Source organism: Apodemus sylvaticus, chromosome 11, assembly GCF_947179515.1.
Source record: "Apodemus sylvaticus chromosome 11, mApoSyl1.1, whole genome shotgun sequence".
NCBI lineage: Eukaryota > Metazoa > Chordata > Mammalia > Rodentia > Muridae > Apodemus > Apodemus sylvaticus.
Window position 1 is genome coordinate 29205190 of NC_067482.1, and position 25925 is coordinate 29231114.

At 38.3% G+C, this 25925-nt stretch overlaps 1 long non-coding RNA gene across 1 annotated transcript in view; it reads right to left on the bottom strand.

Annotated features, from left to right (window-relative positions):
• The window catches only part of LOC127696449 (uncharacterized), a 175889-nt gene that overhangs the window by 118712 nt on the left and 31252 nt on the right, over positions 1–25925 (bottom strand). The window contains exon 2 of the long non-coding RNA XR_007980226.1: positions 8348–8378. This is a non-coding gene — a long non-coding RNA (uncharacterized LOC127696449). The remainder of the gene's footprint in view (positions 1–8347; positions 8379–25925) is intronic.

The following is a 25925-nucleotide window of genomic DNA, read 5'->3' on the forward strand; positions in this document are numbered from 1 at the left end:
ACCACTGGAGAGACAACACTATCTACTTACCCCCAATGAGGAGACGGAGTAAACCACCCAGGAGGCTTGAGGCAGTCAGAGAGTCAGATAATGAATGTGCTATTCATAGAACAAATACAACAGCAAGAATCAAATAAACACCAAAGCTCTGTAGTTTGGCATAACCAGTTCCATGGGGGGGAAAAGAAAGAAAGAAACAAGAAAAAAGAAAAATAAAACCTTGTGCATGGGTCACAATCATTAGCATGGTCTGTCTATATCTTCAAAATTGCTGGTTAATTTTTAATTTCTGAGGAAGAACAACTTTTTTTTTTTTGGTCTATCGTCATTAGGCAAACATCTGAAAACTATTTCCCGTAGACCTCTGTTTAAAGGTCCTGGTAAATCTTGGGACATCGGTGAGATTCTGTAAAAATTTACAAACCTAGCTTACAGAGATTTGAGTGGAAAGGGATGTGACTGAAGTGAGGAGTAAAAGAAAAAACAGGTGTGAAGTGCTTCAGCCAAGGGGTCCCCACCTCTGTCTGAGTAGAAGCACAGAGAGAAGAGGCAAATTTACACAGGCCATTCAGATCACTTTTGGGATACCTATTCACGCAAGATGCTCCGGATGACATCACTTGATCCAACTTGTAGTTAATAGAAAAACAGAATTGAGTATATTTTTCAAACCAATGTGTTTTATGAATGAAGAAAAGGAGAGAGATCAGAGATTTAGTGAGCAAAAGAGAACACCATCTAATTATTTGCTTTCTTAAAAATTAGTTTTTAAGTAAACCTCATGGTGCTATAATATCAGGGTTGTCTACAAAAAAAAAAAAAAACTATCAAAACTGTCAGTGACTCCATCCAAGAAGGTAATTAACTTGAAGTTTTGAGACAACTGAACTCCCAACAGGAAATGTCCAGGACACAGAGTGAACAAGAGAGCTATTAACTGAGTATGTTGATATGTTGTAGCATCCAAATAAATAACAGGGTTCTATTTGAAAAATTAATGAGGCATTCACATCTGAATAGAATTATGACTACAGCTCTTACCACTAGACAGAACTTAAAAAAAATCAGTCACTAACTGCCATATAAGAACTTAAATCACTTAAATATAATAAATTTAGCATTTAAATTGCATTAAAATTTTAAAAATATATCAAAATCCCTTTTGTTTTTCAAATCATTAGACAACACATCTATAGTGATTATGTGGCGATGCACTGTCAGTAATTCAGTGTCAAAATACCATGGTTCCTTTCATTCCTTTAACCTTTAAAAATATTTGCAGTTTCTTAAAGTTAATGAAGTCTTAATTGAACTTGAATGGCTGGTACTGTAATATACACTTTAAAAACAGGCAACTTATTCTTTATCAAAACTTTAGGAAAATAAATTTACATAAATAAAAGTAAAACTGACCAAGGGAGACTTACAATAACCTTTCAAGCTAAAATAATAAGAATAATCCTAGATTTGACTTTGTACAATTCCAAGATTAACAAGATTAAAAGCTACATTGCGACTATACTTTTCAATAGGACTTTAACTTCCTGCCTATATCAGATTAACACAAGATAGAGGATATTATGTATTTCAGTGAAATGTATGGGGGGAAAGTTCAAATTACGTGGTGTTTATCCCATTCAGAAGGAGGACCTGGGTATGTCTCCAAGATGTCTGACACAGGACTCTCCTTGTGAATGCTAACTTTTGTGTTCTCTGCTTCCATCAGCCAGACCCTGAATGCTCCACTAAAGAAATCATGACAGAAATGATACTGAGTCTTCTGAAGGGTCACCCTCAAATAGCATGTTTTTTTGTTTGTTTGTGGTCACCTAGAATGACAGCTCTCTAAACTTTTTTCTTTCCCAAGCATGGCTGTTAAGCTGGTAGAACTCCAAACCACACACAGAGATGTCATGTCTGTTCTCTAATCTGCTCAACCTGGTCACAGTCCTCACATCAAGAGATTCCAGAAACAAGCATGTGAATAAAGGGACCTCCAGATGACTCTGTACCCCAGAATTCTAAAGCATACCAGCCTATTGACCAAATCTACCCCCATCATTGGAGAGTGCCAACCCCTTCACAGTCACACTCTGTTGCAATTCTGCACACCACGTGCTTAAAGAACATACTAACATGTGTGCTATGTCCCCATGGGATTTGGGATTTTGCTGTTATGAAGCAGCTGGTAAAAACATAATCTTTCCTAAGGCCATTTCTACAACAGTAACAGCAGTTAGTGGTAGAATGCCATGCATAGTGGTCTACCAGATATACTGTTAGCAGGTCACATGCATACTATCTTTCTATATACCCTACAAAGCATTGTTAATATTCCTACCTTATAAATAGGAACACTAAGCCCTTGTAAGAGTATGTGGCTACTATTGTCCTTGGGGACCTATGTGATGAATATTAGAATCAGTATACTCTTGGTATTACATTGAAGATCTCCAAAGTTAGTAATGTACTGCCCATGTGAGAAAAACTAACGTGCATGCCCAACTGTGTTACTGTGTTTCTAAATGTGTTTCCTGCCTAGATCATCTACTGGAGGAGGTTACACCTGAATACACTGCAGTTCCTGGAGACTTCTGTAGATTGCATGTCCTAATAATAAACAAAGTAGTGTAAAGCAGCCATACCATGCTTATCTTTCTGAATCCTCATACATTAATGATGAGGATGACCTTGCTTTGTCCACTTGAGAGATGAAACTGAAATCAGGTTAGTATTCATCAAGCACAGGAGTGAGGACAATGACTGTGATTCACAGCTAATCTTCCCCCAAGGAATTTGCTAAGTACATGAGGGAGGACCATAGCTACTAACCAACTGACTATACCAAGTATATAAGGGAGGATCACAGCCACTAACCAACTGACTATACCAAATATATAAGGGAGGACCACAGCTACTAACCAACTGACTATACCAAGTATATGAGGGAGGACCACAGCCACTAACCAACTGATTATACCAAGTATATGAGGGAGGACCACAGCCACTAACTAATTATACCAAGTATATGAGGGAGGACCACAGCCACTGACTATACCAAGTATATGAGGGAGGACTATACCTACTAACCAACTAACTGTACCATGTATATGAAGGAGGATCACAACCACTAACCAACTGACTATACCAAGTATATGAGGGAGGACCACAGTCACTAACCAACTGATTATACCAAGTGTATGAGGGAGGATCACAGCTACTAACAAACTGATTATACCAAGTATATGAGGGAGGATCACAGCTACTAACCAACTGATTATACCAAGTATATGAAGGAGGCTCACAGCTACCAACCAACTGTACCAAGTATATGAAGGAAGACCACAGCTACTAGCCTAAATGACTGTACCATTACCCCAACCCACCCCCTGCCAGCTATCTCACCCCTTGATTCTTGTCATTTAATGGGCAATAACCTTAGCTGAAGGAACACACCTTCCATTCTCCCACTTGGTGTGTCTTAGGTAGTTCAGGCTAATCATCTTGAGTTTTGCACAGAATTTCCTTGGAGGTGCTGATGCAGCCAGAAGACACAGCCCCTTTCCCTCCCTGCTCTGCTTCCTGCAGTATGGGACGCACAGGAGATGGCTAGCATACCACAAGCTACTCTATGATGCTGATGGGTAAAGTCACAGAAAACATGTTAAAGAGAACGGAGATGGCAGAGACAATAGTCTCTTAAGACAATGGTGACAGCACATGGCCACAGACTGTTTACTACTGAACTTCCTTTTCAAAAAGACAGAAATACATTGCCATGATGTCTTTAATATGTTTGCATTTTTGGTAAATTCCATAAGATACAATTAAATCTTAAGAATGGATTATATTTTTATCTGCCCCAAATATTCAAAGCCCCCAAATGTTCAATTTTTACCTCATAACAAACTTCACACTATCTTATCCCCCAAAGCAACATCCTTCATGTCCAGGATGACTGTGTGAGTTTGAAGACACACCTGGGGAAACCTAACTGCTCCGAGTGCATGGCGCTGCTTGGATCCTACTGCAGACAAGGTGAGATGGGAAAGGAAACTCCAAAAAAAAAAAAAAAAAAGAAAGAAAGAAAAAGAAAAGCTGAGGAAGAATGAAAATTGCCACAGTTAGCCGAAGCTAAGCTGTATGCTGGGCACGTACCGTACAATGAACCGAGAAATTCTACCTATTATTTACACGATGACAGAGAAAAGAAAATGAGGTGGCGCTCGATAAACAAGCTCTCGTCTAAAGTAGATTTAGACACTGTTCATCCCCTCGCTCTCAGCTGAGAAGCCTGCTTAGCTGCAACTGTGAAATAAATTCTGACCCTCAGAACACTTTGAGGAGGAATAATGTTCAAAACAGGCTCTGGCTTTCTTTTGCTTCTCTTTGAGATTGATTAGGTGTACTTTCAGATAAGAAACGAGGTTGGTGTCTCAAAGTAGAAAGAGTATTTTTAGACAAATACAAAATAGTTCATTTAAGTTGTCCAAATAAAGAGAGTAATTAAGATCATGACTTGATACTGTAGCTATGAGCTATTATAAATACCTTGTACGGTGGGCTCACAAATCATACCATATCAAGTTTTGATAAATCATCAAATTATGCCAAAAGACAACTGATTGTTTAATATTACCTCAACATATTCTGTTAAAGTTAAACTGATTACAAAACAGTAGTAAAATTTATTTCTTAAACCACCTTCAAGAAACCATAAATGGACTAAAGCAGTAGGACTAAAACCACTGATGAGGGCTTAGGAAGTAACAGACATTAGATTCAGAGCTGGAAAGAAATGTTACATAAGTAGTAATTTAATTTAACTTTTCAATTTAAGGCATGCCCGGTCACATGCGACTCTCTGAAATGAAGCATTTCAACAGCTCGCCATGAGTCTGCTTTAGAAGGTAATCTGAAAATCTATAAGAGCAACAACAAAAAAAAAAGAAAGAAAGAAAAAGAAAAATTTACTCTGAAAGAACACTTGCTCTAACTGCTAAGGCACAGAGATAGGCAAATTAAGAATGATTCAGCTCAGTGAATACACTAATGCTACACTGCACGCACAGGAGAACTCAGGCACCAAACCATTCAAAGGGCTTCGGCCGAGGGACCGTAGCCTCCACATGGAAGTCTGTCTGTAGCTCAAATTTCCCCAAAGCACAATCCAGGCTGTTTTATAGACAGCAGTTTTACACTTCCTAAAAATGTAAAGATTTCTTTCTTATTGACTCTCTGATTAAGGAAACACTTGCATGGAGGAAGCTGGTGTTTCCTATATATTTTATTCTGATTTCAAAATTACATTTATTTACTAGCTATTTGTGGGGGTGTATGTGTGTGCACAGATGTGTCATAGAATCCAGGAGTGGTCAGGGGATGACTTGGACCATTTGCCTGTCTTCCAGTTTGCGGTTCAAAGGCATTGAACTCAGGTCATCAGGCTTGGCTGCAAGCACCTTTACCCGCTAACCCATTTTACAGCCAAATAAAGGAAAAATAAATATGGACACCCCAGTTCTCACAACTAGCTCAAAGATTTTGTTTATATCTTGTAGAAAGAGAAATGAGGTCACAATGGAGAGAAACTCCAATACAGCTTTAAGGCAAAAGACTCCATTAGAATTCCAGTAGGGTCAGAGTAGGGGACCACTCACCATTCATGAACTCTAGATTTCCTCAGCTATAAGGAGATGTAAGACCTAAATTCAATGAATATTTTAATATAATGTCCTGCCATTGATCCTAACTTGACAGATATTAGTGTTCATTCAGATTTTTGGAATCATTTGTATTACCTAAGAAAATATATAATGATTACTTGTAATCCCAAATTATATTGGTGTTACAAGAATGCATTTATATTTTCATATTATAAAGCAAAAAATATAAAACATTGAGTACGTAAAATGATACACAAATTAATTCTATGATTTACTTGGAAGACTGTACAATGGGTTAGGAACATCCTGAAAAGAATGGGTGTTCCAATATAATACTGAGAAAAAAATCAATAACTTCAAATTGTAACAATAGATGAGAATCAACAGTTAAGTAATTTTTAATTCCCATCACAATGTATACATATCATTTATTTACCCAAGCTTTAAAATTCCTTTGTTTAAAAACTGAATGGCCTTTAAATGTTCAGAAAAGGATGAAACATATTTATAGACTCTATATAACACATATTACCACACAAATGCATCTGGTTGTGCACTTAGGAAGGCACTCAGGGTGGCTATTTATGAAAGCATTGCTGAGCTGCCACAGAACATCTTTCATGTGCTGTGGTCACTATTGGATCCTCACAATGCAGCTCAGTGCCTGACATTTTCTGAGAACTCAAAATTATGTGCCAAAATAATGGCTAAAAAATTTAACATTAAAAAGTAGTTGTTTCTTATACACTAGAAACATATTTTCATGGGAAATTTGCTTAAACATATATAAGTTCAAGTGTTTTTCTTATGTAAAAGAAATCTCACATTGTTACATTATCATATATTATTTATTTGGAAGGCAATGAATTAGTCTAGTAAGCATTTTCCATTTGTGTTTTGCTATATACTATGAAGTGTATCTATCCCATAAGCATATAATGAATGTTGATGCAGTGTAATTAATAATTCCACTAATAGTGAAAGGAACTAATTTCTATTTTGAAACATTAGCAGTCATACAAACACTAAAATCTCATTTAGGAAGAAGTATTGCTATCCTGTAAAGTGGATGATAAAAGGAGTTAAATTATAGCTATAAAATTCCTAGTTAGGTGAATATTAAGTATCTTTTACATTGGATAAAACAAAATAAAATCTGCATTAGACTGAGATGTACTAAAGTCAATGATGTCAAGTCCTAAATGAAATACATATGTAAATAGAAATGTACAATGAAACTAAGCAAACCTGCCCACATATCAACAGACAGCTCTTCAGCTTTGTGGGTTTAATTTTAAATGAAATGCACCAATTTGTGGTCCTTAATATATGGGAACAGAGCAACAGTTAAACTCACTACTGACATCTGATACAAGTTATTGACTACCACCAAGCTGCCCTTATAATTCATCTGACTATTTACAATGCACTATTCTATCAAGAACTCATTCCCCATCACCTGTTTAGAAACAGAGAGCAGCTGGACTATTTTACAAATAAGGGACGTGGGTTTTCAAGGCAACTAGGGAGCAGAAGCAGAAGCTCTTGGCAGCTGTGAACCAAGCTCAAGAGCTCCACCCTTTCATGACAGTAGGAAAGTCAGCTGTTGTCTCAACAGCTGGCAAGTAGCTGATGAAAATAAGGCCTTCAAAGAATTGTAGATTTTATCTAGAATATGTCCATAGTCAGGAGGCGCAAAGAGACAGTTGTATTAAAAGATGTGATAAAAATGAGAAAGAAACACAAAGCAAGCTAATGAATGATAACACACAGATGCTAATGAACTGTGGCCGGAACTTATTGCTGCTGTTATGGGAGCCTATAACCTGAAATATCTTTTCAAAAGTAAAGCTATGTTCTAGAAGGTATTTTACAACCCTATCAGAAAGTAAGGAAGCCAACTGTCATTTGAACTACTTCCTCACCCTCGCATCTCTTTGCTGCTTAATGCTATGGCTGTGTGTAGGATGTGTTCAAAATAAAGCCTGATGATTAGAAACAGGAAGGCACTGTGACAAAGTTTAAGATGAGGGCACTTGCTCCTCTGGCAGGAAGTATTTCATGGCTGACATTTTCACAGTCACTTATCGATTTAGACAACATAGCCTAGTGTGGACCGTGTGCCATAGAATGATCAAAGAAACCATTCAAGAAGCATGCTCCTGGCCTTTGGCAATGTCATGTAACACCTAACCTAATGACAACACTGCTCATGGTATCCCAAAACAGGAGAAAGAAAGCAACTCACTGTACTGGAGATAATGCCAGGAAGAGAGATGCAGGAGTAAGAGCCTAACTATAAAGCTTGGTAAACTGAGGTAGCAGTCCTGACTTTAAGGACTTTATAGACTTAAGCTATAAAGAAACCTTTTAAAAGACCATTTCAGGAAAAGGACAGCAGAAAGAACATGACAGATGAGAAGGGGAGCAGACAGGGAGACAGGTAGGATTTGCTGAGTAGCACCAGAGGAGGCTTAAACCCTTTTTACATGTGTAACAGCACCGATCCACGTGTCATCTGAGTTTTCTTCCACTGTACTTGACAGTCTGTCAAAGGAGACCAAAGGAAAGAGCAAAACCACATTGCTTCAGATAGAAGAGGCTAAGAAGCCAAAGAGAGAGAGCAGAGGCACGATGCCCAAGATGCCACCACCTCACTGGGCACTGCACAAGCGACTCACCAGTTTTCAGGACAGCTCTTCAAATCAGCATCTGCAGAAGAGTAAGGAAAAGGAGAGGTTTATGTGGAGAATGCCCTCTTTACTTAAACTCTTCACTTATCTCTAAACAAATTAGTTCACAGAAACCAAAAATCCCAGTTGAATGCACACTATGTAAACATGAGTTGGGGGTGAATGAAAGCGGAAAGGCAGAAAGGCACCCAAATCCCACAAGCCGTCATCATCTCAGCACACGGATGCTCTATGAAGATGGTCTTTGTACCCACTACCATTGGCTAATGCTCAGATCCCATTCTACATATGCCAAAATGCCAAGTTCCACTGAAGAAGAAACTCGATTGTAATGGGGGAGGGGATTTGATCTGTATGTCTTCAATTACCCAACTTGGGGAACAGCCACTTTGATACTACATGGATTGGTTGAATTTTACACACACAATTCTTTCATTGCACAACAACCTTACTAAATGCAAGTTTAATTTCTCTCTTTAACAGACATTCAAACTCATATAAGAGCATAAAATCCATATATTTACACGTGTATATTTCTGTGTAGAAAGTGATACAAGCACTTCCATTATATATTTATTATGTTCTCTCTCCCCTGTAGGGAAAGAAAAAATCTGCATCCTACCCATTATTTTGTTTAAATGACATTTACTTAGAGTCTATCCAATGGATATTAATATCAATAAAACATTTTTAGAAACAAAATATGTTCAGAGAGTAGATGAGCTGATATACAAGCTTAATCCGCAAGACTCTGGTAGATCAATAGGAAACAATCCTTCCCCTGTAATCATATTTACTAGTACATAAATCACTGTTACTGGAGTCAGCCATTAAACTTTCACAGATAAAGGTCTCACACTGAACTCTATAACCTGAAAACTTCCATTCTATAAAATAATGACAGGCTGGGAGAGTTACGTAGATCTGATGGTAGAGTGATCCAAGTCTTTGCATTTTGTCAATTGATGAATATGTTTAAAAGGCAACAGAAATTTTTCTTACTGTAAAGGAAAAAGTTAATAAAACCAAGGACAGTAATTCACTGCAGTATTTCAGTAGTAAAGTTAAGCTAAAAATGTGGTTAGTTTTATTGGATTGCTAAGGGAAACAATATCCTTTAAATGATTTTGTAATGATAGTATTAAAATCAACCTTGAGCTTCATTCAAAATTCAGACAAAATAGCCTTTTAATATTGCTTCTCAAAGTTCCCATGGACACAAATGTTTATGAAGGAAGAGGACCAAAACTGGATTATTGAATACTTTGCTTTCAAAAAAAGTAAATGCTTTAATAAAATGTCAGTTTTATAAATACAAATCTCTGACTTAACTATTAAAATTATATTTCACTTAAAATATAAGCCATTTGCACTCATAGATACTGCTAAGAGGACCACATCCTTCTCTCTTCCATAAACTTTGCCCAAGAGTAATACAACTCTAGGTGATTTATTTTTCTTCATTCATTCATTAGCAATACCTGTGAGAGGAGAGATTACTTTGTGGACCAGATTTTGAAAGTCGGTCATTGATGTTGATATTCTTCACTTTAGAAAAAAAGTGGGATAAAATATCAGTTCACCCATGACTTGGACATGTTCGTGCTTTGGCCTGGATAAATTTCACATTTGAGGGAGAAGCCCATAGAAAGCCACCTGACTTCAGGTGGAGACCGGTCTTACGACTGTAGTACACTCGTAACAGATCAATTGCTTTAATCAACAACTGATAATTTTATTTATTTTCCATTTGTTTTGAAAGCCAAACACTTATTCCAGCACACAGCAGGGACACAGGGGCATTACCAGGTGACCCGTGGAAATGTTTCTTATCTACAGATGTCTTCATTTAGTATCCCCTCTTCCGGTGACTATTCAATGAAATACCTTGTTGAAACTCTTCTCCCTCAGTGTTCCTAAAGCTATGTGCAAACTTCTTAAACCACTTTCCCTTTTTCCAATCAAAACAATGCCCTTAAACCCAGGGATATGCATTGACTAACACACCTATGGAAAGTCTTACATAGATAAATTCTCCAATAACCCAATCGTATTTTTCCCCAAATTACATCAGAAAACTGATATCTGTTTTAATATAAAACTAAATATTAACATTCAAGAATATATCAATGAAGCATTAAGGGTATGGCAGCCTGTAAAAATGCAACCTCCAATATATTTTGTTGACCCAAGAAATAACAGCACATTTCTAAGTGGTTCAGGGGGAAACTGTTTGCCAACAGCCTTCAGGCAATGAGAACTTGTATTCAGGGAGTTTCTGGATGATCATCTGCATTGCTAGCTTAACTTTCATGAAAATTTATACAATTGCTTCACTGGAAAACTCCTTGGTGACTTAACCAGATCTTGATTTGGGGAGCATTTCAGACATTATTCTTAACACCAAGCTCAATAGACACTGTTTAAAATATCACATGTGTCCTTTTGTCTTAAATATAAATGAGTATTTAAGATTAGTGGAATAATTCTTAAGATCATGGAAACTAGTGTGAGGTTGAATCTTGGATCATTTTGATTGCATTTCTTGATGACTAAGGATGTTGACCGTTTCTTTTGGTGCTTCTCAGCCATTCCAGTTTCCTCATCTGAGAATTCTCTATTTAGCCCTGTTTCTTATTTTTTGATAGGGTTATTTGGGTCTCTGGAGTCTAACTTCCAGACACTATTGCTGATGCCAAGAAGCGCTTGCTGACAGGAGCCTGATACAGGTGTCTCCTGAGAGGCTCTGCCAGAGACTGACCAATACAGATGTGGATTCTCACAGCCAACCATCCTACTGAGCACTGGGACCCCAATGGGAGAGTAATGGAAAGGCCTGGAGAATCTGAAGGAGCCTTGTCTGGCATCAAGGAGAGGGGAGGCCCTGGGTCTTGTGAAAGCTTGATGCCCCAGTGTGAGGAATGCCAGCTCAGTGAGGCAGGAGAGGAGGGGCCACCCTCACAGAAGCAGGATAAAGGGGGATGGGACAGGGGGTTTGCAGAGGGGAAACTGGGAAAGTGGGTAACATTTGAAATGTAAACAAAGAAAATATGCAAATATTTTTTTTAAAAGATGAAACACATACTCCTCCAAAAAAAAATTATGGAAACTCTCAGGCAACTTACATCCTTCTGTATGGCAATTAAGACTTGTATGTTTCAAAAACACTGGAACACAACTTAATCAGTCTGAAAGGCATCCGTTCACCTCATTTAACACATACTTACCGAACAACAACTAGATGCTAAGCCCTCGGCGGGCAATGGATAGTCAACAGGGCCACATAATAGATACAATCATGCCATGCCAAGAGTACAATAGGCATGGGGAGTCAATTATTAAACACATAATCAAGCAAATAAAATGAAGAATAAGTGCTACCCTGGAAGCAGGATGGGGTGAGAGATGGCATCCAGGGTAAAGAGGGGCAAAGACAAGAGTTTGTGTAGCTTCTGAGTATAATGGATCCCAGGGAAAGGAATACTAGGTGGCCTCAGCTAGAGTTTGCCATGAAAGAGGTGGTGTGAGAATAAGTACAAAGGCGGAAAGACAGCAGCCAGTGCTTGGACCGTTTGGAATTGTACTAGAGGAATAATAGAACGAAAGGAGCTATGTGAACAGTAATACTGGTCCAAGCATTATATACTGCGCTACATGTAGTTTATTTTTTACCAAACAATACACCAGTGTGCAAAGTAATATAACAACCAAACTCTAAGAATTCATGGACCATCTCATTGTATTTTGGCACTCACTAGAGTCTTCACATGATGTTCTAAATAGTAGATAGTGATTTTACTAAAACATCAGAAGATTCAGATTTAAGAGAAATGTGTGTGAGATTAGATCACCAATTTAATGTTCATATTCTGAGGTCTAAATAACTTACGAATTCAGTAAGACATACATATGAAAATCACAGTTTTAAAGCTTGTTCTTTCCAACATCAGACACTAAAATATGTTATATTTAAAAGGCAATTCTACGCCAGTTATAAGTTAACCTGTGTAAACATGGAACTGATGAATGTAACTCAATATATCGATGCCTAAATCAGGAATCTACATGGTGTCCAATTTCTTAATAATTTTTAAAAGCATTTGCTTATCACTCAAGATCATCTGGAATTGCTACTGTATCACATTGTCTCATTAAAAAAAAATCAATCCTAGATGTTCATAGAAACTACCACAATCTTCTCTGTCTTTTTTTTTTTTAAGTTTTCCTAATTCTTCAAAAATTCCATTCAACATACTGTGATCATCTTCAACCCCACTCTATGTCAAACTCTTTCCGGACCCACTCCCATCTCTCCAGCTCCTCTCTTCTACTTGCCCTCCTTTTTTCCTCTTTCTCAAACAACCCAACAAGTCAAATTTGTGCTGCCTAAATCCTCTTGGGTGTGAGGCCAATTACTGGAACATGGTCAACATACTAGGAAGGGAGGGACAGCAGAATGGAGATGGAAGGGAAGAAAGGAAGGAAGGAAGGAGGGAGGGAGGGAGGGAGGGAGGGAGAGAGGGAGGGAGGGAGAGAGGGAGGGAAGGAAGGGAGAGAGGGAGGGAGGAAGGAAATAAAGATAGATAAGTAGATAGATAGATAGATAGATAGATAGATAGATAGATAGATAGATAGATAGACCGATCCTACAGAAACATCTGCACATAGGTCTAGATATCAATTAAACTTCCTTAAATTCTGCTTTGAAACATAACGTTCATTAATATGAAAAACACCGATGGCAGGAGATCTTATTTCATCATTAGTAGAGTAAGGAAAAAGTATCATTAGCCATCTGTCCTTCTGTTTTATATATGTTCCAGGAAACTTTACAGTGACACGTAGGTGACATTCTCCATTAGACTGGGGGGAGGTTTACAAGTATGCACAGTAGCAGGGTGCTTGCTGGCTCTGTGGTTTCTCCTCCCAGCATCACCAAACAAAAGATAAGCAAACTCACCAACATGCACACAAATCCTCAAGATCAGTTAGGAAAACGTGCCTTTTTATGCTTTAATTCACACACACACACACACACACACACACACACACACACACACACACACACCCTCTCCTAAATTCCCATATAAGAGCCTAAAAGCCAGCACAACAATACTGATGGGACTGGGACATCTTTAGTGTTGACTCAGATATGAAAGTCGAACCCCTGAGAATTGTGTGAAGAAATGTATTAGAAGATTAATCCATCTAAATAAGTAGCCAGACTATGCTTTTTTGTTTGTTTATTTATTTTTCTTTCTATTCAGAAGTGTGTTTACTCCCTGCAACAGGAGGACACAAGCTGGAACTCATCATTGTAGAATCAAGGAGAAGCCCTCACTAAAAGACATAATAATCGCTAGACGATCCCAGCTTCCAGAACAGTAAAAGAGGAATTTCTATTCCTTACAAATGAGCCATTCTCAAGTATTTTGGCCACAGTAGCACAAATGGACTAAAACAGCCCTAACTACCCTGGTCTGAAAACTGAAGTGGTGTCCTAGGATGCACTCAAGCAAATGGATTTGCTGACCCATGCTTGTAAACCAAGCAGCCAGTTCTGCCTCAGGAACCTATTTTCCTGCCTTCTAAGTCCTAAGTAATAACACTTCCATTTTGTTTAACTGTTTTAAGAGTGAAGCGATACCCTGGGGGGCGGGGGGGGGGATACTATTTCCCTTTGATGCTAAAAATTCCTTACATTCAAATAGCACTTACACATTTTTAAGAAAAAAAAAAGTACTTCTTATGGTTTTCCTGTTTTTCCTCTCTCTTGCCTGGAAATCTACTTTGGCTTATTTTGTTACTCTCTCTCTGTTTGTATGTAAGTGGGCAGGCAGCGAGCAAGGGAGATGGAGATTTAGACAGTCAATCATCCAGCTCACTCGAGAGAGTTTTAAGTGTTCTGTTTGTTGTCTCCCGGGAGAGCAGCATCCATAGTAACAACTCAAATGCATTTACTTTAGGGCTATTTTAATAGCCATCAATGGAGTGTGGGGGAGAGGTCTGTGTGGATTCAGGTCTTTGGGCTCTAGGGATCAGCAATAATTTAGTCTTTAAATAATAATGGCTAAAGCTTCATGGGTTGTAGTTTGATCCACATTAAGCAATAAACCACATGTTTAGCATCTATGCAGCACCCCTCTGTCTACTCTGAGAGCCCTAAAAATACACTGTGCATTGCATACGTGGACCAAATGTCTTGGGTCTGCATGAATATTTCATCATTCCTATTTAACTTTGCTCCCCAGACCTATTGTTGCTTAAAATGAAGCAAAACCAATAGCAGATACTTCCCAGGAGTAGTTTTGGAGAGGACACCCAACTTTCTTAAAGAGAGACTTTCTGGGGAATCGAGCCTTCACAGGACCAATGGCCTCTCCTCTCATACATGTCTGAAATGGCCATCTTCTGGTACATGTGTATCTGGAGCCATGGGATTCCCCAGAATAGGGGGTTACAAGTCAAGAATTGGGAGGAGGAATTTGAGCAGGGTAAGGTTGGATGGGATAGGTTGTTTTCGGAGTAACTTGGAAAGTGGATACCATTTGAAATGTAAATAAAGCAAATCTCTAAAAAAAAATTACCATGAAAGAAATCTAGAAGCCAGTGCATAATTCGAGTATAAAATAATAAATCTCTCCATTATCACTGAAAGAAAAAAATAAGAGAGACTTTCTTCCAAGAAGTGGAACTAATTAGTATCTTCCTACAGAGAAAGCTGGTGTGCACATTATACATTCAAGATAGTACAAAATGTGCCCCATTCAAATTAAGGGTATTCTGTAACTGGCGGTGTTCAATAATCATTTTGTTTGAGAAATAAACATACAATTTCACTTTCTGTAACTTTTGTAGGCCATTGAGTCCCTATGATTTTATATAGTACTTGTACCAATGACCACTATTCATTATTAATATGGATAGCATGCTTTTGGCTAAATATCAGTTTTGTTCTTAACAATAATTTTATTCCAGCTTCATTTTGAAGATAAGGGCACTGGAACTGGGCTATTAGGTAATTTCCCCTAGACTATGACATTACAAAGACTGGCATCAAGGTTTGCTTGAAACCAGCCTCCAACTCTTAATTTTTTCCTTACTGCCTCTAACTGGGGTTATCTGTTGTAGGTTGATCCTTAAAATATCTATGGAAGTAGAATGACATTTACTAATAGAAGCAACCTGTGTAAAGGCTTTAAATTTTTTCCAAGACATATTTACATGCTTACCCTATCTCTTATACAAAGGAATTAAAAATATACTTTCACCAAACAATGTTTAATTCTGTTATTAGGTATTTAGGGAAACCCTGAAAATGAAACCCCACCAATAAACAGTAAATAAAATTTCTTTAGTTTATTAAAATAAAGCTCCATTTTTTATTTTATTTATTTATTTATCTATCTATCTATTTATTTGTTTATTTTACTGATGAGTCCCAAAGAGATTAGTGTGTGAGTAATCTTTCACTTGCCTCACACAGACATTCTCATTCTCAAGAAACACTGTCAAGGAAGCACTGGAGCTCTGCTTGCTGCAGTACTTGGTTTGTACTCCTGTACTCTAAGAACAAACGCTAATTACCACTCAGCCCTAACGCTAATCTCAGCATCTGCTAATTAAAAGATCACATCTTCTGCAGAGTCAGCATTACCATTCAAATGAAAACATTAATCAGTTTGAAAAATTCAAAATCAATCAGCTGTAAGGAGGAAGTGGAGACCTCCACTGCTGAATGAGTATCAGCATAAACCTAGAACTGCAACAGTCAGTCACATCAGCCGGCCCCTTCCACTGTCGCAAAAGTTATTCAGAAAAGCATTTTTTTCCTGTGGTCTAGCATTGTGCCATGACCATGTGATGACATGTGGGATTTATACACAAAAATCACAACACCATCTGGCTCCTGAAGAGGGCTGGTTTAACATTTGACGCACTAGAGATATGATTACTGACCAGATTTTAAAAATAGAGACTGCAGAGTTTTCAAATAGATAATGCAACTTGGTGAGCTATTTCCAGCATACTAATAACTGCAGAAAAACTCAGTTGTATTAATTATTTTCCAGCTGTTTTTACTTTACATTTTGCTTCTTTAAGCTGGTAGTTCTATTTTTAATAATCTTTACTAAGAGCAGACCATTCAAAGTAAAGACCAGAATGTACTTCAAGGTTCTAGAGAAAGAAATAGGCTTCAGATTTGTCCAAGGACTTTTTTGCATCAAAGAATAAAGACTAACTTGGATTTCTTTCCACTGCTACTAACCAAATGGCCTGTAAACTCATGTCAAAAGATAAAACTCCTACATAAAAACTAGGGTATCACAATATAAAAATATGTTAATACATTCAATAGCTTAAAATTGAATGGATGTAAATGACTAACTTTTCCTGAAATCTTAGTGAGTACACAAAGACACAGACACAGACACACACACAGACACACGCACACATGCACACATTTGGATAGTAGAAAGACACCTCCTATTTCAGAAAACTGCTTATGACTCATGTATGTAAAGAAAACAGATCATGGAAGATAAACCTAATTCTTTTTTTTAATATTTTTGTTTTCTATATTCTTTGTTTACATTCCAAATGATTTCCGCTTTCCCAGATCCCCCCTCCCCATATGTCCCATAAACCTTCTTCTCTCCATCCCTTCTCCAATCACCTCCCTCCTTTTTCTCTGTTCTTATATTCCCTTCCCATGCTAGATCAATCCTTTCCAGGATCAGGACCCTCTCCATACTTCTTCATGGGAGTCATTTGTTATGCAATTTGATAAACCTAATTCTTGATCCAAAGCCAATGATATATAAAGGATCAAGGCCTGGAGAAATGGTTCAGACATTATGGCACTTGTTGTTCCTACAAAACATTCAGGTTGGTTCACAGTCCCCACACAGTGGCTCACAGTCATCCTTAACTTGTATCTCCAGTGCCAAGGCATCTAATGATTTCTTCTGACCTCTGTGGGTACCAATCATGCAGGTAGTATGCACACATACATGCAGGCAAAATAAAATAAATCAATATACAATATTATAATATAACTCCATTATTAAATACAGCTATATCAAGCATATTATTATTCAATACAATATTAAAATATGAATGTAAATGAGTAAAGCAGATTTCATTTTCAAAATGGTGAAAATTATATATGGATTCCAGTGCAAAAAGTTCCTAATATGATATTTAAAATATGAAGTCAGATTCAGGTCCTTCTTTATCTATAAGAAGACTTCAGGCCTATAAGGATTTACAATAATGCTTTCATGCGGAAAAGTCATTTTGATATATAATATGCTTAGTAGACCTAGCTCCAATACACTTTATTAGATTAAAAAATGAATAACAACTTCTTATGACAATTATATTTCAAAAAATTATTAGTAAAATTTATCTTGCAATCCTTAAAGTTAATAAGGGTGACAACATGAGTCTATGCATCTTACCGTGACTTCTACTTATGAGGACTGGAAATCATTAAGGAGAGTTTGTTTTCATAACATTGATGTACACTCATAAAACTTTTATTCCATTCAGACAAATAGTGTATATTCTTGTTAGGATAATAACCATTACTAGGAAAATTATTTTCATACAGCACCAAATAAACAAGAAGAATCTTGAATGTTATAGATTTTCATCTTAGGCATTGTTAAAGAAAAAGACATCAGGTGCCTCATGTGCACATTCCAAGGGGGAAATGGCTCATTTTCACATGCTTGGAAATATTAATAAAAGAAACATATCAAGAAACAAAGTGTGAAAGAAACAGAAACACAATATGAGTATCTGTAATTCATCCTCAAAACTGACTAAATTTTCACATTTCTTTCCCAATTTCCTTTTTCTTTTTTGGCAACACATCTGTCAGAAGATTGCCAAAGGAGGAAGCCGTGCTCTACTATAGCTCTCTTATGAGCACCTCATCATATCCCTCACTGTAGCCACACTCAGAGCATCTTGAATGTGGCTAGTGATATGGGCTTCAAGATTCTCCACTATAACTCAATTAAAGAACCATTGGCTTGAGTATCAGCACACAGCTGTAGTTAAGTGTTTTATGTGAACATAAAACAAATACACACATTACAGCCTACGTGTCGAGGCCAGGGGTCAGTCGCCACCATCGCTGTCCTCCAGGCACAGAAGCCACATTGTCGGTTTTATGCAAAAAGCGTTTACTCACTGACCAATCTTGCCATTCCCAACGGAGCTCGTTTTTCAAAGACATGATTCTCTTATAATTGTTATAAAAATTCATCACGAAAACGCCTCTAACTGTGGAGAGCATTCACACTTGATGGTTTTTGTTCCTGTTGTTGCTCCCTCAAATTCCACCCACCATCATCAACATCCGGGCAACAGCACCCTCCCTCAAAGGGCTCTGGAATAAGGTCACTAATGGCTCTGAATGAGAGTTTCTGAAGTGCCCTCTTCAGCTCCAGACTCTTTGATTATTCCTTTTGGTTTCACTCTCTAGTCCTTATTGCCCCAATCTCAGTATTCCTGATACCATCATGGCAGGCTCCTCATCCCATGCCTGCCGTTTATGTTTGTGGCAAGGGCAGGTGCACACACTGCCATCCATGTGCACAAGCCCTGCCCCACACCACTGTGCTCCTGGGACAGAACTCAGGTTGTCCTAAAAATTAATGCATAAGCTTCATCTCACCTTAACCCCACTCGGAGATACCCCAAATCACAACTCTAGCCCAAACCCACTTCTTAGCTCAAGAACACTTTCCATTCTATACCCACAAAGATACATGGAGTCCTGTACTAAAAGTAGTTTTTCTTCACCAGGTCCTAGTCTTAATTATCTTTTAAAACTGCAAAATTATACTACCTCTCATCCTACCAATAAACAACTGGCAAGTAAAGCACATCTCATAATTTTTTATTTTGTTCATCTTAATTCAGGCACCAACTAGTTAGGATTTTACTCTCTTGTCACATTTTCAGTACATTCCTGACTCTCACTAGGCTCAGTTAGATTCTTATTATCTATGTATGGCATGGCCTATTTGCAAAGACTAAACCACCTTCATCCCTACTTTACTGACTTAAAAAAAACCATGGAGCACACATATACAAAACAAAAACCAAAAAGCCCCATGGATTTCCTTATTTGTATCTTTTTAAGTGTAATCATTTCCTTATTTCTATATAATTTAAAAATCATAACTGGAGTGATATGTGTTGAATTAAACTTCCTTCGACATTCTCACATTTTTTAAGTTTTTAATTATGCTTCAGCTTCTCCATGACACATCCCTGAGATATTTAATATGGCACACATCTGCCATCCTCCCAGTTAATCACCTAGGATTTTCCTCATCCTGCTCTAATTGTTTGAAGGACTTCCTACCTTCAGTATTAACCTGCTAATGCACAGGGAAGAAATATGAAGTAAGTTGCCCAAAGTTCAGATCGTCCACGGTGTGGGAAAGGAAGCAGAAGTGGCGGAAAGTAAGATGTTAGAAGGTAGAAATGAAGATTTTACAAGAGGACAGAGACTGTGTGAGTGGGGTTGTTACAGCTCGCTTGGCACAGTGATCATCTAACACACAGAAAACCCTGAGATGGAAATCAGGCACAATGTAAACTGGAGATAGAGGCCCATACCTCAAATCCCAGCACTCAGGAGGTACAGACAAGGTGATTAGACCTTTAAAGGCATGTCATCTATATATCTAGTGAGATTAAGGTCAGCTCCCCTTGCAAAATACAGACACAGACACAAAACACAGACACACACACACACACACACACACACATATATATATATACAAGAGAGAGAGGGGGAGGAAGGGAGGGAGGGAAGGAGGGAGGGGGAGAGGAAGAGGGAGAGAGAGAGCAAGAGAGGGAGAGGAATAGAGGGAGATGGAGAGGGAAAGGGAGAGAGGGAGAGGGAGAGAGGGAGAGAGGGAAGAAGATGAGAGGGAAACAGGGAAAGAGGGAGAGAGGGAGAGGGAGAGAGAGGGAAACAGGGAGAGAGAGATTGAGGGAGAGAGGGGGAGAGGGAAGGAGGGGGAGAGGTAGAGAGGGGGAGAGAATATTTACCTAGCTGGATTTTGATCACTCAAATTCCTACACAGGATAAGCTTAACTAAGAAATAAATGTTAAAGCACTTAGACAATATGTGAGTGTGAGTTCAACAACTTAAACAGAACATGAGATTTGCATTAGTATTGGGGGAGTTACGTATTTGTATCAAGATAATCAGATAATGCTTATTTCATGATGAATTTCAGCAATGATTATAAAATGAGTAAGCCTGCCCTAAAGCCTTTATAAAAACTTAAGGGCAGAATTCTTCCCAGAGTAATACACCCATTGAAATTAAGGCATTATCATTAAACATTCAAGATGACAGAACACAAAAATCAAACATACACAACTGGTTAAGCTGTAGACCTAGTAATAGTTTCAGGGTATAGCAGTTTCTCCCCCTTGGACAATATACCGTTAATTATCCTAATAAGAGTTAGGTCTTATCTTCACATCATATTTTGAATATTCTTACCTACAATATAATTACTTAAAAATACACTGCATATGTGCCAAATATGATTCTAAGCATTCTAAGTTTTCCACATCTGTTGTTTAATAATAAGTAATAATTAAATACCAAACTGCATTATTATCTCACTCTAAAAAAATAAGCTTGCTTTTCACAAAAAAGACAAAAGAAAAAAAACATGTGTTTGCCAATAACTAGTAGTGTTAGAATTCATATGTAAGCAAGGAGACTCCAGTGCTGGTATTCTGTCTCTTCAGAGCTCCCACTTTGCTAATATCCAGACAAAGATATAATACATAATCTGAGCATTCAAAATGTGACCATTTATCCTTCCGTAAACATGGTTCCAAATGTTTTGTACACAACAGCCATTTGGACTTGATGTCAGTCTCAGATGGGACTTAACCACTGGGTTAAGGCACTGGAGCTTCTGTAGAAGATGCTGGAGCAATGATTTGTCCCTTTATCTTTGCTGAACAATGCTTCCCCCACATGGAGTGCCCTTCCTTCTCTACCCTGAGCTGTGAGCTGCTGTGAACTCATGACTTCTCAGCATTACGTGTTCAATGAGTCTCTCAAGTACTGTTCATTGCAATGTAGGTGTATCCAAGGCCATGGGTACGCCTTATCTATTTCAATGTGTCATTTTTCCACGTGGGAAGCACATGGAAACATAGATTCAGAGGGTGAGATAAAAAAAAAACCCTGATGCTATCCCTATAGTTATTTACACAATTATGTCAATAGTTATACAAAATAAAGTAGAATCATGGCCACAAAGGGCACTGCCAAAATACTATGTGGAAGAATAGGACAATGCATCTCAGAAATCCATTACTGTTCTCTAAACCCTAATTGATAAGCTTTAAATAACCAGGGGAATAGAGGACGGAGGCAAGGCAGAACAAAGCACAGTATTCAACACCAGAACAGCCCAACCCTGGAAGCCTGTTTGTTTTGTATCCCACCACCTTACCTCCTACGAGCATTCATAAATTATTTCCCTGTGTGAATCACTAGTCAGTTCTTGGCTGCTTCATTCATGAAACCTACTCACCAGGGCTAAACCAAGTCTTTCAGTTTCCATTGTTCTGCCCTACCCAGTTGCCAGTCAAGACTAGAAGAATAGCAGCCATGAACGTCCACCTGCCGAGGTCATGTAGATTTAGTTTTACTGCCTTGTACTTGGGAATTGGGCATGCTTTGGTCTAGGCTGCATGCTGCCACCATCTTAAGGATCTATTTCTCTTGATTCCTACCACTGGCTAAACAACATGTTTTGCCTTTTTACTTCTATAATACAGTTAAACCTACCCATCCTGGGTGCCAACACTGGACCCAAACCTGTCTCACTGGACTAAGGCCACATTATCTATTTTCAATCATCATTTTCCCTGACAGTTTGTCTTCTATAAACTTCAGAATATGATCTCCAAGTTTGATAAGCTTCAAGGCATTATTCTACCTATTGGCACACAAACTTGCGATTGCTGAAGTGGAACAATTTTGTCCAAGGGCTCTGTAAACAAAGACTGTTTGAAACTCTCATCCAATAACTTGTTGGAACAAACAGCTTCTAAACTGAAGAAACACTCTAGACATGAAAAGTTTAAGTAAATTAGAAAAAAATTAAAAACTATCTCTAGTTACATTTTAATTGCTCATGGAATTAATCACACGTTATAGAATCAAGAACAGAGCTGTACCCATCCAAGCTTGGTGTGAATTCTGCAGATTCTCTCTCAGAGTATATGGCAGGATCAGCTCATACCATCATGCAATGGGTGAATTGGGCCCAGTAAGACATGTGAGAGAAAAAGACAATGTTAACACAGCTTTGTCTATAGCATATAGCTTTAACCATTTAATCTTAATATTAGTTACAGTTGTCAATTTCATACTCTGCTAGATCTATACATTCAGCTTTATCCTAGGTCAGTACAGACAGGAGGAAATACATGCTTCCTAGAAATCGGTATTCTTATAGTCCTTGGCACCTATTGGGGACTTAGAAGCACAGCCACACTGCCTAGTAGGCGCCTGATGCGGTATTTAGAAGATTAGCAGTATCTGATATTTTCGCCAGTTCCTATTTCATTTTAATCAAATGCAGGAGGACTTTAATGAGATTCAAGAACATAAATAAAATACAGTCACAATAGCTATAATGGTATAATATTTGCCAGGCACAGAGCTTACACTGTGGGCCAAGTACCAATACAGTATCCTAGTGACCACTTCCTGTCCCTATGTAAAAAGAACCATTTGACCTAAGTAACCCAACCTTGATTTTACTCAAGGTAGTTTGTCCTTAAAATGATTTCCTTCCCAGTCCATGTTCCAAACTGCTGAGAAGGTGGAGTGTCTTCCTGGAGAGCTCGCCTCTCCACATACTGATCTCAGCAACTTCCAACAACTCTGCTTTCTGCTTCAGGCAGCTGATCTAAACACCTGCAACTGGAAAGCTTGCAAATGAAGCCTGCTTTTTGTGCCAACAAGGAAACATGCAATACAAGGGGAGCACAGAAAGATGAATGGTCCAGAATGCAAATATGTCCTTTGGTCTTATTATACCAATTGGTACTACTTTCTAGATTCCTGTTATGTCAAAAAAATAAAAATAAAAATAAAAATAAAGATAAAAATAAATGAATAAGTATCTACAATTGCAAGTTGTTACCTTTCTTGGGAATACTGACAGGTACTATCTCATTTTAAAAATTTCATTTTTTATTAGATATTTTCTTTATTTACATTTCAAATGTTGTTCCTTTTCCTGATTCCCCCCCCCCCATGAAAATTCCCTAACCCATCCATCCTCCCCCTTCTCACCAATCCAACCACTTCCACTTCCCTGTCCGGGCATTTCCTAGTATATGGAATCTAGCCTTCTCAGGACCAAGGGCCTCCCCTCCCTTTGATGTCCAACAAAGCCATCTTCTGCTACATATGCATCTGGAGATATGGGTCCCTCCATGTGTACTCTTTGGTTGGTGGTGTAGTCACTGGGGGCTCTGGAAGTACTGGGTGGTTCAAATTGTTGTTCCTCCTATGGTGCTATAAACCCCTTCAGCTCCTTGGGTCCTTTCTCCAGCTCCTCCACTGGGGACCCTGTGCTCAGTTCAGTGGTTGGCTGAGAGTGTTCCCCTCTGTATTTGTCATGCACTGGCAGAGCCTCCCAGGTGACAGCTATATCAGGCTGCTGTCAGCAAGCGCTTGTTGGCATCCCCAGTAGTGTCTGGGTTTTATAACTGTGTATGGGATGGCTCCCCAGGAGGGGCCGTCTCTGTGGGTGCTCTTTTCCTCAGTCTCTGCTCCACACTTTGTCTCTGTATCTTCTGCTGTGGGTATTTTGTTCCCCCTTCTAAGAAGAACAAGAGTAGCCACACTGTTCTTTCTTCTTCTTGAGCTTCATTTGCTCTGTGCATTTTATCTTGGTATTACAGGCTTCCGTGCTAATATCCACTTATCAGTGAGTGCATACCACATGTGTTCTTTTGTGATTGGGTGACCTCACTCAGGATGGTATTTTCTAGTTCCATTCATTTGCATAAGAATTTCACTAATTTATTGTTTTTAATAGCCGAGTAGTATTCCACTATGTAAGTGTACCACATTTTCTGTATCCATTCCTCTGTTGAGGGACATCTGGGTTCTTTCCAGCTTCTGGCTATTATTAGTAAGGCTTCTATGAACATAGTGGAGCATGTGCCCTTATTACATGCTGGAGAATCCTCTGGATATATGCTCAGGAGTGGTATAGCAGGGTTCTCTGGTAGTATTATGGCCAGTTTTCTGAGGAACCGCCAAACTGATTTCCAGAGTGGTTGTACCAGCTGGCAATCCAACCAGCAGTGGAGGAGTGTTCCTCTTTCTCCACATCCTTGCTAGCACCTGCTGTCTCCTGAGTTTTTTGTTCTTAGCCATTCTGACTGGTGTGAGGTGAAACCTCAGGGTTGTTTTGATTTGCATTTCTCTGATGACTAAGGATGTTGAACATTTTGTTAGACGCTTCTCAGATATTCAATATTCCTCAGTTGAAAATTCTTTGTTTAGCTCTGTATAACAAAAAACCCAGGATAGCTAAAACTTTTCTCAACAATAAAAGAACTTCTGGGGGAATCAGTATCCTGGACCTCAAGCAGTACTACAGAGCAATAGTGTTAAAAACTGCATGGAACTGGTACAGTGACAGGCAGGTAGGTAGATCAATGGAAGATAATTGAAGACCCTGAAACGAACCCACACACCTATGGTCACTTGATCTTTGATAAAAGAGTTAAAACCATCCAGTGGAAAGAAGTTAGCATTTTTAACAATGGTCCTGGTTCAACTGGTGGTCAGCATGCAGAAGAATGCAGATCGCGTCATTCTTATCTCCTTTTACAAAGCTCAAGTCCAAGTGGATCAAGGACCTCCACATAAAACCAGATACACTGAAACTAATGGAAAAGAAAGTGGGGAAGAACCTGGAGCACATGAGCACAGGGGAAAATTTCCTGAACACAATACCAATAGCTTATGCTCTAAGACCAAGAATTGACAAATGGGACCTCATAGAATTACAAAGGTTCTGTAAGTCAAAGGACACTATCAATAGGACAAAACAGCAACCAACAAATTGGGAAAAGTTTTTTACCAACTCTACATCTGACAGAGGGCTAATATCCAACACATACAAAGAACTCAAAAAGTTAGACTCCAGAGAGCCAAATAACCCTATTAAAAATGGGGTATAGAGCTAAACAAAGAATTTTCAACTGAGGAATATCAAATGGCTGAGAATTGCTACATTTAAAATTTGACTGAGATGAATTTAGCAATATTTTGGTTCTAGAGCCTAATTTTTTAAAAAAAAGTCTCCATTCTTACCACCACAGAAACAAAAGGTAAACGTAATAATGTGACTCTTTCTTAGTAGCTTTCTCTTTCCTACTGCTCCTACCATATTTCAAGCACTCTAATTTTCATTACTTTCTCTTATCACTGGCATGAGTACTTTATTAATTTCCCATTGTTGTTGT